Source organism: Dermacentor albipictus, chromosome 7 (assembly GCF_038994185.2).
Source record: "Dermacentor albipictus isolate Rhodes 1998 colony chromosome 7, USDA_Dalb.pri_finalv2, whole genome shotgun sequence".
NCBI lineage: Eukaryota > Metazoa > Arthropoda > Arachnida > Ixodida > Ixodidae > Dermacentor > Dermacentor albipictus.
Genome location: NC_091827.1, coordinates 3,014,162 through 3,027,813, shown reverse-complemented (window position 1 = coordinate 3,027,813; position 13,652 = coordinate 3,014,162). Strand labels below are relative to the sequence as shown.

The 13,652-nt window shown below is 51.0% G+C and overlaps 2 protein-coding genes across 4 annotated transcripts in view; one reads left to right on the top strand and one right to left on the bottom strand.

Moving 5' to 3' along the window:
• Positions 1-13,652, bottom strand: part of GEFmeso (Guanine nucleotide exchange factor in mesoderm) — a 380,310-nt gene that overhangs the window by 280,880 nt on the left and 85,778 nt on the right. The gene's annotated exons all lie outside the window — the stretch shown is intronic.
• The window catches only part of LOC139047660 (uncharacterized), a 35,608-nt gene that overhangs the window by 17,521 nt on the left and 4,435 nt on the right, over positions 1-13,652 (top strand). The window lies entirely within an intron of this gene.

Here is a 13,652-nt window from a genome sequence, read left to right as displayed (position 1 = left end):
TCGCACAAACCTATACCTACACGTTGCTGCTATTGGGCCAGTTGCTTTTGGTTATGTGGGGCACAAGTTCACCTCAATAAATGTTTGTCTTGCTGTGCGCTCGTCTTCTCTAATTACCGGCGTGTAGCACCACTCGTGACAACTGGTGGAGGTGCAGGGTATGTCCAGCGCTCGTTCAGGCACTCGCGACACCAGTCTGGATCAGCGAGAAGAAGACGACCAACGAAGAAGCCGCCGGAACCATGGGCTCTCCCCCTGAGTACTGCTTTCTACCAGAGAAGACACGCTCTGCAAAAGAGGCCTTCACAGTCAAGATGAGCGAGCCCATTACTCCTACGGCCGGCATGCTGCAGCAGCCACGGGAGCCACCGACATTCCGTGGAACCCCCTGCGATGATCCTGAAGACTGGCTCGAACAATTCGAGCGCGTGGCGAGCTACAACAAGTGGGACGACGACACGAAGCTACAGCACGTTTACTTCGTGCTGGAGGAGTCTACACGTACGTGGTTCATCAACCAAGAGTCACAGCTCAGGACATGGGAAAACTTCAAGCGAAGCCTTCTTGTTACTTTTACAAGTGTCCTTCGCAAGGAAAGAGCCGAGAGACAACTTCAAACACGTCTCCAGCTGCCTAACGAAAGCGTGGCCGTCTTAAGAATGAAGAATCTTTTTGGTCGGGCAGACCCAGAAATGCCGGAAGTAAAGAAGCTTGGTTTTCTTATCAGAGGAGTGAAAGAAGAGCTTTTCGCTGGGCTAATGCGGAACCCACCAAAAACAGACGCTGAATTTTTAACTGAAGCCGAAGCCATGGAAAAAACACTCGACGTTCGAAGAAGACAGTACGGACGCCCTGCTCTGCTCCGTGGTGCGTCTCCCACGGAATTCCGACACCATGAGCATGAGCAACCTTCAAGACACATTCAAGGCTGCAGTACAAGAGTAACTTCGTAAAATGTTCCCTAGCTCCAGTCTTCAAGTCACAGCGCTCAGCGACGTTATCAGACAAGAAGTCCAGCAGGCACTGGGAACAGAGCAACTAGTTCAGCCGCCCCAAGCACCCGAATACACCTCTCGACCACCTCAGGTTATGTCGTATGCCGCCGCTGTGCAAAACCAAGTGCGACCGACCAGATCGGCGTACTCGCCATTGCAACGCTCACGACCAAATGACCGCCCGCCCAGAGCCGAACAGGCAGCCCCGAGAAAGTCCGACGTCTAGAGGACTCCCGACCAGCGTCCTTTATGCTTCCATGGTAGAGTGTATAAGCGCGACTGGACGAGGACGAAGAAAGAAACAGATACACAGACACAGCGCTTCACTTTCAACTATATATATATTTTATTTTCGCACGCATCGATAAATATATACCGTGCGAGCGGAAACAAACGTGACAGCAAAAAAGAACATTGAGTGGTACATTTCGTTGAACCGGACACGTGTGCAAGGCAAGGGAAAAAAAGAGAAAAAAACATCTACTACAATTGTCACGAAGACAAACCAAGGAATCGTATCTCCTTTTCCGAAAGTGATGCCGAAGGCTTGCTTACGCACTTTGCTGTAATTTTGCTATCTCGAGTGCCTCTACAATCTCCCTCGTCATCCTGCTATGAGCCTTATACAGAACGGAAGTGCTTTCAAACATGGGCTTGCAGGAACAATCTCGGCAACAAACTGCGGCGAGCCCGGCCATGTATACCGTCGCTGCTTCTACAGGAACCTCGGCATCCGTGGGTTTCCTATCGGGGCTCCACGTCCGCAACCTGGCCAAAGGCCACTTGAGATCGAACACTACCTACAAAGGCAGAATTCGTCAACAAGCCGCTACAGGTCGCCGTCACCCTCATCCCGCCGTTCTACTTCTCCCCGTCCTAGCTACGCGGAAGCAGCGCGGGGAAGGCTGGCTTGGGAAACTGAGGACGGCAACCGGTGGAGGCACGGTTGCAGCCCGTCGCACTGCTGAAAACCCTCCCCCGCCGCAACATTGCAGCGATGTAACCATACGCCTGCGCCGTACGAACAAAATGTGTCAACGACGCGACAATATAATCTTCATGCCAGCGACGAGACCAAGCGATGCTGCAGTAGCAAGTACCGGCAAAGCCGCAGCACCGCACCCCGACGCACGTACAATACCAGAACAAAATCCACGGACCTAGCAGTGAAGATAGGCAACCGGGATGTGCTCGCACTGGTCGACACCGGTGCTGACTTCTCCGTCGTGAGCGCAGTGTTCGCCACTCCACAAAGGAAAGTTCTTACTGCTTGGGACGGCCCGCCGATACGAACAGCAGGTGGTCACGTAGTAACGCCAAAAGGAAGATGTACGTACGGCTCGTGTAGCGGTTCGAGGACACGTGTACCCTACCGTTTTCATCGTCCTAGAGCCGTGCTCAATGACGTCATTCTGGGCGTAGACTTCCTTTCGGCAAACAGTGGGGTCATTAATGTACAGGCACAGACCATACGTCTTTCACCAGAAAACGCCATCGCGCACGATTTAAGTCCTGCATTGTCTGCTTCACTCGCGATTCTCGATGAACATATCACGTTGCCACCCCGGTCGAGTACTCTGATCGCAGTGGGTACCAACAACGGCAGCTGCGTGGAGGGATTGGTCGAAGCGAATCCAAGTTTACTGTTTGAGGGGGGTTGTCTGTAGCAAGAGGGATCGTCCGCCTGGTCGAAGGAACAGCCAATATACTGATAACGAATTTCTGCTCAGAATATCGTCATCTTACTAAAGGTACCACGGTGGCGCTCTTCGAGACTATTCCCGACATAGGCAACACCCTCACGCTCGAAAACGAACTCGCACCTCGACCTCCTGACATTTCATTCGATATAAACCCTGCTCTGCCGCAAGCGAGACAAGAACGGCTGCAGAAACTGCTTCATACCTACCAGGATTGCTTCGCTACATCGTCCAAGATTCGCCAGACGACGCTTACAAAGCATCGGATAATAACAGATGAATGTACACGGCCTATTCACCAGTCACCGTACCGCTTGTCCATGAAAGAACGGGAAGCAATCAGGAAACACATAAAAGAAATGCTGCACGACGACGTCATCGAACCCTCTCAATGCTCCTTGGCTTCCCCCGTCGTGCTCGTGAAAAAAAAGAGACAACACCCTAAGATTGTGTGTCGATTACCGCCGACTCAACAAGGCCACGCGAAAGGACGTCTACCCGCTTCCTCGACTTGACGACGCCTTTGCAATGCAAGATGCTTCTCGTCTATAGACCTAAAGAGCGGCTATTGGCAGGTGGAGGTTGACGAAAGGGATTGCGAAAAGACTGCGTTAATTACATCAGATGGCTTATACCAGTTCAAGGTCAGGCCATTTGGGCTGTGTACTGCCCCTGCAATCTTCCAAAGGGTAATGGACACCGTGTTGGCTGGACTGAAATGGCAGACTTGTCTGGTATATCTTGATGATGCGATAGTGTTCGCTTCTACCTTCGACGAACACCTTAGCAGGCTAGAGGTGGTACTGCATGCTATCAATAAGTCTTCTGGACTTACGCTGAAGCCTGAAAAATGCCGCTTCGCCTACGACCAGCTCAAATTCCTGGGCCACGTTGTCAACACTGCAGGCGTGTTACCAGACCCAGAGAAGACAGCTACTGTGCGACACTTCCCACAGCCCCGTGAAAAGAAAAGCGTCAGAAGGTTTCTCGGACTTTGCGCCTACTAGAGACGCTTCTACAAAGACTTCTCGCGGATCGCAGAGCCTCTGACAAGCCTGACAAAAGAGGACGTCGCGTTTGTATGGCATGCACCACAAGAGGAATTGTTTCGAGAGCTCCAGCGCCCTCTCCAATCGCCACCCATTTTGGCGCACTTCGACGACAACGGGGAAACTGAAATCCACAGCGACGCCAGCAGTTACGGCCTCGGTGCCGTTCTTGTTCAGAGATAGAACGGACGAGAACCCGTCATCGCCTATGCCAGTCATTCTTTATCGAAGGCAGAATCAAACTATTCCATAACGGAAAAAGAACGTCTGGCAATAGTGTGGGCAACATCAAAATTTCGCCCATATGTATACGGCCGACCTTTTACTGTCTTTACCGATCACCATGCTTTGTGCTGGCTAGCAAACCTGAAGGACCCGTCCGGACGCCTCGCAAGATGGAGTTTGCGGCTGCACGAGTTCGACATCTCCGTAGTCTACAAGAACGGAAGAAAGCATTCAGACGCAGACTGTCTCTCCCGAGCCCCCGTCGAGCAACCACCACCGTGTACAGACGACGACTCAACTTTTCTGGGCATGGTTACCGCCTCCGATTTTGCCACGCAACAGCGGGCCGACCCTGAACTTAGTGGCATTATTGAGTACCTTGAAGGACGAAGTGACAGCGTACCACAAATCTTCAAGCGCCGTGTGTCCGCATTCTGCTTAAGAAATGGTGTTCTAGCCAAAAAGAACTTCGATCCTACGAAGAACGCCTACCTTCTTGTTGTACCATCGTCGTTACGTCCAGAAATTTTGCTGGCGTCTCATGATGAAGCGACATCCGGACACCTCGGCTCTGCACGAACACTCGCGCGGATTCGAGAATATTATTACTGGCCGCGTATTGCCGAACAAGTCAAGCACTACGTCCGTACGTGCAGAGAGTGTCAACGCCGCAAGGCTCCCCCAACAAAACCTGCCGGATTCCTGCAACCGATTGAACCCTCGACAAGACCGTTCCACCAAGTTGGATTGGACTTTCTTGGGCCTTTCCCGACGTCCACCGCAAGGAACAAACGGATTATTGTTGCGACGAATTACTTGACGCGCTATGCAGAAACGTGCGCACTCTCAAGAGCCACCGCTGAAGAAGCCGCCAGATTTCTTATTTTTCATATCGTCCTGCGTCACGGCGCGCCAGAGGCCATTATCACTGACAGGGGGACAGCATTCTGTAGTGACCTGATGCAGGCCATATTGCGGTACAGCCAAACTACTCACCGCAGAACTACCGCATACCATTTGCAAAGTAATGATCTCACAGAATGGCTAAATAAAACCCTGGCGGACATAATGCCGATGTACGTTGACGTTCAACATAAAACGTGGGATGAAGTACTCCCTTATGTCACCTTCGCATATAATACGGCAATTCAGGAGACAACTGGGCTGACACCGTCCGCTCTTGTTTACGGCCAGGAAGTGCACTCGACGCCATGCTCCCTCATGTGAATGAAGGTGGCCCACATGGTGACCCACAAACGTGGCGAAGTTTCAGCAGCGCGCCGAAGAGGCCCGGCCGCTCGCTCGAGTACGGACCGCAAGACAGCGAGCAATTGACGCCCGGTTGTCCGCGCCGCTCACGACGTCCGAGTTCTTCGGTTCGTTCCGCTTGCACGTTTCGCTGCCGCGCCGAACGCTGCGTTGCTCGACGCTCACCGCGTGATTGGTGGGTGCAAAGTCCGATGCGGGGCGCCTCGTAAGCGATCGCTGCGCCGTAGCGCATCTTGGCGTGTCGACGGGAACGCTGTCGCGCTCCACTTCTGAAGGCGAAGCTTAAGCGTCCTCCAATTTTTTTGTCTGCTGGTCGCGAGCTACATGCGGCAACTGTACGCAAGCGCTGAGCAAGATGACACGTGTTAATGCAGGCCAAGCTCGAACGATTGGCGTAGCCGGAGAGGTGCCAACCCCCCGAAAGTTTTAGTTTGTGTGTACATATATAAATACACGCACATATACAAACACACGCACGAACGTACATATGAAGAATAGGACACCCTCGATCCCTCGACATAAAATCCTGGCTCGAACAGCTCAAACTTTCAAGTGCGAACGCGCATTACCTTGCAACAAAAAGCGGTGCAAATGCGAAAACACCCGTGTACTTAGATTTAGGTGCACGTTAAAGAACCCCAGGTGGTCGAAATTTCCGGAGTCCTCCACTACGGCGTGCCTCATAATCAGAAAGTGGTTTTGGCACGTAAAACCCTATAATTTTTTTTTCAGCACGCATGTGAAGTTTTCTCGCGGAGGCCGAAGGCAAGAAATGTTTTAAAGGGTGTTTAAAGAAAACTTCACACACGTGTGGTAGATAATTATGTGAGCACATTTTGGATGCCGAAAGAGACGAATAATTAATGTCGCCAACAGAAATATCGTGCCTGCAATTATGCCAGTGACCGTTATCATCATTAAACGTCGTTCACAGCAGCTGCACGTTTTCGATATATGCGGTGCACACACGTAAATTTAAACGCATTTCAAATGTTCACAGGCGTACTTCTTATGCAAAGCTTACTTTTACGATTCATACCGCGAACTTAACAGCTGATCTGCAAGTGGAAAAAGATTCAAGATGCACGAGCTTCTAGATCAAATTTATTTCGTACGAGGGAATGCATGAGCAATGGCTAGTGGCAGCACGGGAGGAGTGCTGGTTCTTGGAGCCTTCGGTGGCAGGATTCAAAGCCGCTGGAAAGGCAACAAGTTATTAAGAGTAACAACATGTTATTTTTATTGGACTAATCACATACGATGACAAATTGGCAGAGTAATTATTCACACATTGCAGACTGTAATATGACAGCACATTTTTCTTTGTCTCTTCATACTACTCAGGTTAATTTACTATGACACAGAGCTTATTAAAGGTACAAAAATAATTTCACATTCCTCACGTCGACTAAGGCTGATCGAACAAGCAACATATTGCGGCCGGTAAATGCTGAAGCTATCGCAGCTGTCTCATAGGCGGAAGCGCACGGTGTTTTCGCTCACTACAAAACAATGAACACCAGCACATCCATCGACTTTAGGTGAAAAATCAGAACGCCGACAAAAAATTTAAGAACGGAAAAGAGAAAAGCTAGGCTGCAGCGGGCAAATAGTACCGGCTAGTATTTACTCTGTTCTGAACACACCGTTCTAGAGCCGCGCAGTCAGAACAATCGTACAAGCAACACAGCGAATTTGGCGAGATCGTAAGTCAACATTTTTGCCGTATACGTGCAGCGCGACACAGACGTGTCGTCCTTTCCTTGTACCGCGACTGTGTCGCGCTGCACATATACGCCAAAAATTGCACAAGTGAATAACCTCTCATGCCAGGCGTACGCATTTCAGTGTGTACAGGAGTGTTAATCGAGATAAATGCCGCTTTAGTTTAAACAAGCCGAACGGACCACGCATATCATGGTCCCTTTCAGAGCCGTCCGGTCTCGTCCGTCCGCACGGCACCATGTAAAAAGCTTTCCCATCTTCCGTGCGATGTGCGCAGTTTGGTGCGCTGCAACCCGTCATACTGCAATACAAGTGTCAAAATGATCTGCTTCGTAGCACTTCACCAAAGTCATTAACTTAATATCCTCGAATACCGTACCTGCAACCCGGAGCTGATCGTAGCTACGCATACTCGACGGTCCGCTGATTGCCACGCTGACTGACAGAAACGAGTCGGCGCCATTTTCGTAAAGTTGGCTTCGGAGCGCGCAGTTGACGTCGTTTTGCACCACGTCATCGCGCTCGGCGAATAGCGGTGCGAGCGGCCCTGGGAAAGTTATGCGCAACCCTGCGGCGGAAGCATACGGCGAGCGAGGCTCGAGCGAGCGCCACTGTGACGCACCTTCGCGCGCCGGCGGCCGAAGGTAAAACGCGCGCCGAGATTCAACTTGGGGGTTGTCACTCGAGGAGTAGAGCTCTCGCTCTAAAAGGTTCTGGCCAACATGGTGCCGGAACTGCTCATTCCGGAGTAAACGTTGTGACGAAAGGAGTGTTGCACTCGTTGGAAAACTGCCGGCGACGGCGATGAATTCCTGCAAGGTGTCGTCCACCGGCGAATGCAACTTTGATTTACGGATACGACATCGAGCTGAAGTCGCCGAGCAAAAAGAAAGATAAATTATGGGCTTTTACGTGCCAAAACCATGATCTGATTATGAGGCACGCCGTAGTCAGGGGACTCCGGAAATTCGCACCACCTGGGATTCTTTAACGTGCACCTAAACCTAAGTACACGAGTGTTTTTTTCGCATCTTGCCCCCTATCGAAATGCGACCGCCGTAGCCGCTATACGATCCCGCGACCTCGTGCTCAGCAGCCCAACACCATAGCCACTAACCAACCACGTCGGGTATCACAGAGCCAGGTGTGGAAAAATAAATTAAAGCCCAGGCCAAAAAAGAAGACACACAGAAAAGCGCGTAAAAACAAAGCGAAAACGACACAGGGGCCTAGCCCGGATCCCCGAAGTTTGGAGCCAACGGAATTAACGCCTGTCCACCAACGCACGAGCCGCCGCATACGAGGTGAGGCCCCCGAGTTTGGTCCTCTCGCCGATTCACCAAGGTCAGCGGCGGCAGTCAGGCTAGGTACCAGTGCGATGGCTACTCAAGTAATCCCTCCTCACGTCGTCGTTGATTCACCCCGGACGTCAGAATCCTTCCACGGAGACACATTCGAGGATGCCGCGGACTGGCTCGAAAACTTCGAGCGGGTCGCCAGATGTAACGGTTGCGACGAAACAAAGAAACTCCGGTATGTGTACTTCGTGCTGGAGGAATATGCGCGCACGTGGTTTCAAAACTATAAAGCATCATCATCATCGTGGAACGACTTCCGACGAGAGCTGTTTGCTACGTAGCTGAGCACGGACCGCAGAGAGAGGGCAGAAGCCACTCTTCAGGCGAGGAACCAGCGGAACAACGAAAGTGTGACCATGTACATTGAGGACATGACCCACCTCTTCCGATGAGCCGATCCAAACATGGCTGAGGACAAGAAATTGCGGCACCTAATGCGCTGTGTGAAACAGGAGCTTTTTGCCGGCCTGGTTGGTAATCCGCCCCGCACTGTAGCCGTATTTCGAGCAGAGGCGACGACGATGGAGAAGACGCTGCAGCAGCGTGCGATGCAGTACAACAGAGATGTAAGCCTCGCATCATTTGACGTTGGGTCAGGAGCCCTCCCCAACAACATGGACATCCTACGCGAAATGGTGAGGTCCGCCGTAAGGGAAGAGCTGCAGAAACTGCAGCTGGCTCAAAGCCCTCCTCCAGTGTCCTCACTTGCCGATGTCATACGCGAAGAAGTCCGGCAAGTAATTTGTCAGCCAGAGCCTCAGGTACGGCCCCGCGCACAACCAGAGCGTCAGCCGCGGATATCGTATACGCCAAAGTTTTACATCAAGACATATATAGGACGCACCGACTTTGGATGAACGGCCACAATACCCCAGGTACTACCTCGCAATATACCGCCCATGGCAGAAGGAAGACCACGTAAAAGCGATGTATGGCGCACTGCAGACCGGCGTCCCCTCCGCTACCACTGTGGAGAGGCTGGTCACCTATACCGGGAATGCCAGTATCGCCGGGTAGGACTGCGTGGCTTCTCTGTGAATGCGCCTTGCCCTCGAAACGGTGAACGCCCTGATGAAATTGAAGCATTTTTGTCTAAACGCCAAACTATTCGGAATACCCAGCAACATGAACCTCGATCGGCAGCGCCTATGCGTTATTGGTCGCCCAGTCCGCGTCCCTCTTCCATTTCACCGAACCGTCGCTCACAAAGTCCGCGACGGGAAAACTACAGCCAGCGACCTGTGGAGGCAAGGCCGCTGACGCCCGGAACACCGAATGCCCTCCATCGCCAATCCGACAAGACGACGGCAGTGACGAAACGACGAACAAGTGCAGTGATGACGCCGTTACTTCTGAGTTGCGCGTCATCATCGACGATTTCGAAGTGACTGCGTTGATAGACACTGGTGCGGACTAATCAGTTATCCGCAGTGTACTCGCCAGAAAATTGAAACAGGTATTGACCCATTGGACTGGATCTCCTATACGCACAGCGGGGGGACACTTAGTCGACCCCGTAGGAATCTGCACAGCGAGAATCGGAATTAGAGGCTTTACATACGTCAGCAGCTTTATCGTTCTCCCTGAGTGTTCCCGTGAGCTGATACTGGGCATGGACTTTTTGCAAACGAATGGCGCAATTATCGACTTGCAAGAATCACGTGTGCTGTTTTCTACAGAAAATGCCGTTACAACTTCTGATACAGAGCAGCCACATATTTCCTCTTTCCGTATTGTGGACGAACACGTGACGGTGCCAGCACGGTGCAGTGTGACTGTCGTTGTAAGGAGCGACGTATTTCGTGACTGTGAGGGACTTGCAGACGGAAATATCGGGCTGCTACTGGAAAAGCAAATATGCGTGGCAAGAGGCCTAGTTCACCTGCGTAACGGATGCGCGGATGTCTTCTTGACTAACTTTGGCAATGAGGCACAACACGTGGCGAAGGGAACAGCCATAGCGTCTCTTCATGACAATGCACAACTTGCGGATGTGTGAACCCTCGATGCAGCATCACCAGCTTCTGTCATTTTAGACAGTGTCCTTACCTCCATCGACATTGACCGAGAGCTGTCATCACCACAAAGAGATAAGATTGTGAGCTTGGTCACAGAGTTTGCTGAATGCTTTTCGACTTCATCGAAAGTCCGTCGTACTCCCGTCGCAAAACACCGCATTGTGGTCGAAGAATCTGCAAGACCAGTGCGCCAACACCCGTACCGAGTGGCTCCAAAAGAAAGAGAAGCGATAAGAAGTCAAGTACACGAAATGTTCAAAGACGATGTAATACAGCCATCTAATAGCCCGTGGGCATCTCCGGTAGTCCTGGTCAAAAAGAAGGATAACACTCTACGATTTTGTGTTGAATACAGGAAACTCAACCTCGTCACGAAGCGAGATGTTCATCCACTCCCACGCATCGACGACACCTTGGACAAACTACGCAATGCTTACTTCTTCTCTTCTTTGGATCTCAAAAGCGGGTACTGGCAGATAGGAGTGGACAAGCGAGGTCGCGAAAAAACGGCCTTTGTGACACCGAATGGTCTATGCGAGTTTAAGGTGCTTCCATTTGGTCTGTGTTCTGCACCCGCCACATTCCAGTGGATGATGGACACTTCTCTCTGAACTGAAATGGCAGTCGTGCCTCGTCTACCTTGATGATGTGGTGGTCTTCTCCAGTACATTCGAGCAGCACGTGCAGTGACTGTGAGCAGTTCTGGATGTTATTCATACGGCGTGATTGACCATAAAACCCGAAAAATGCCACCTCGGCTTTCGCGAGCTCCGCTTTCTCGGACACATTGTCAGTGCTGAAGGCGTCCGCCCCGATCCTGAGAAGATCACTGCAGTAGAAATGGTTCCGAAGCCAAGAGACAAAAAAAGCTATTAGACGTAAAAAGCTATTAGACGTTTCCTGGGACTGTGTGCCTACTACAGGCGTTTCGCAGAATTTTTTTCTAAAATTGCCGAGCCACTCACGCGACTGACAAAAGAAGATGTCCCTTGTGTGTGGGAGAAAGAACAAGACGCCTTCTCTGAGCTACGCCGGCGTTTGCAGAGTCCTCCTATACTTGCCCATTTTGATAAAAATGCCGAAACGGACATCCACACCGACGCGAGTAACGTTGGTCTCGGTGCCATACCTATTCAGTGGCAGAATGGAGAAAAAAAAATTATTGCGTACGCAAGCCGTACCTTATCGAAACCTGAGACAACTTACTCAGGTACAGAAAAGGGATGCCTGGCGGTTATATGGTCCATCAGTAAGTTCCGGCCATACTTATATGGCAGACCGTTTCGAGCCATCAGCGACCATATCATTCATTGTGCTGGCTGGCGAACCTTAAGGACCCTTCTGGAAGACTCGCTAGATGGAGTTTGCGTCTACAGGAGTATGACATCACGGTCGTTTACAAGTCCGGTCTCAAGCACAATGATGCTGATTGCTTATCACGCGTACTAATCGAAGCTACGTCACCTGAATACGAGCAAGATTTCCTATTTCTTGGGGCTGTGAATACGACAGAAATGGCTCATCCCCAGCGTACTGATCCGGAATTACTCCTGCTCATCGAGTACCTGGAGGGTCGACAAGTGAAAGTGCCTCGAGTTTTCGGCCGCGGATTGTGTTCGTATGTCCTCCGGAACAACGTCCTCTACAAACGAAACTTCGAGCACAGTGGTGAGACGTTTCTACTTCTCGTACCATCATCGCTGCGAGCTGAGATCTAGAAGCTTGCCATGATGATCATGCAGCTGGCCACTTAGGCGTTAATAGGACTCTGGCGAGAATCCGCCAGAAATATTACTGGCCCAATTTGATGAATTCAGTCAAATCGTGCCGAGATTGTCAAAGACGCAAAACACCGCCACTCAAACCAGCAGGTTTTCTGCAACCGATAGTCACCAGCAGCACCCTATGAACAAATAGGAGTGGATTTACTTGGGCCATTTCCCGTATCAATCTCAGGAAAGCGGTGGATTGTGGTAGCAACCGATTATCTGACTCGGTATGCTGAGACATCTCTTACCAAAGGAACTGCCATTGAAGTGGCTCAGTTTTTTGTCACACACATAGTGTTACGACATGGCGCACCTAGGGTACTCATAACAGACAAAGGAACAGCTTTTGTGGCCCGTTTGGTGCAGTCTATTATGAAACTAACACATACTGCTCATAGAAAAACCACAGCGTACCATCCGCAAACCAACGGCCTGACTGAACGGCTCAGTAGGACGCTCGCTGACATGATCTCAATGTATGTGGACATCGAGCATCGGACATGGGGCAGTATTCTACCATATGCTACCTTTGCGTATAATACTGCAGTACAAGAGACGACATATTTCACGCCATTTGAACTTGTTTACTGTCGGACAGTAACAGCGACACTAGACGCGATGTCACCTGTAAACAACAGCAGCGAAGACGACCCAAACGTTAGTGACTACATAGAAAGGGCAGAAGAAGCACGGCAGTTGGCAAGGCACCGTATCGTATAACAGCAATACGTCGACGCAAACCGGTACAACCTAGGGCGAAGAGAGGTACAGTACAACCCCGGAGACAAAGTGTGGGTTTGGACGTCTATACGTACGCCCGCGGTCTTTCGGAGAAGTTACTGCGCCGTTACTTTGGCCCCTACAGAGTATACTTCGCCAGCTAAGTCCCTTAAAATAGGAGGTAACTCCTGAAGGCTTAGTCTGCTCCATACACGACGCAGGACTCGTTCGGAGGTCGTAAACGTAGTACGAATGAAGCCTTACCATGAAATGCATTGACTAACAGAATTTGCACGTGCGATCAAGCCTAGCACCGGCCATCCTCTGACCACTGTCGTTTTAAAGCAGTTGGCCTCTCTATAGGCCTTTTCTACGCATCGGGACGATGCTTCTTCGGAGGGGGCTAATGCCGCCAGCATTGCGAGAACAAAAGAGGAACCGCCACATCCCAACTGCGTTTCAAAGAGCCGCCACACCGCAAGCGTTAAGAAAAGCACCGCAAGGCAACGTTGGGCCGGTGCTGACAGACCGGCGGCTCGTGCGCGACAATCCAGCGTTTCCAAAGACAGTTTCCGCTGTCATCGAGCGAGATGCGTGCTGGTTAATTTAGTTAAAACACGTTGACGGGCTAGTTGGTTTAAATCCATTATAGAATGGGCAAGCGCGACAGAACAAGGACGTAGAAAGGAGGAGACACGCAAAGACAGCGCTTTCTCTGTTTCTTTCTATACGTCCTCGTTGAGTCACGCTTACACATCCTGTCATCGTTAATCTAGTTAGTAAGCAAATGTTTATAAGCTTATGCATGCGGCCGATAAAACTAC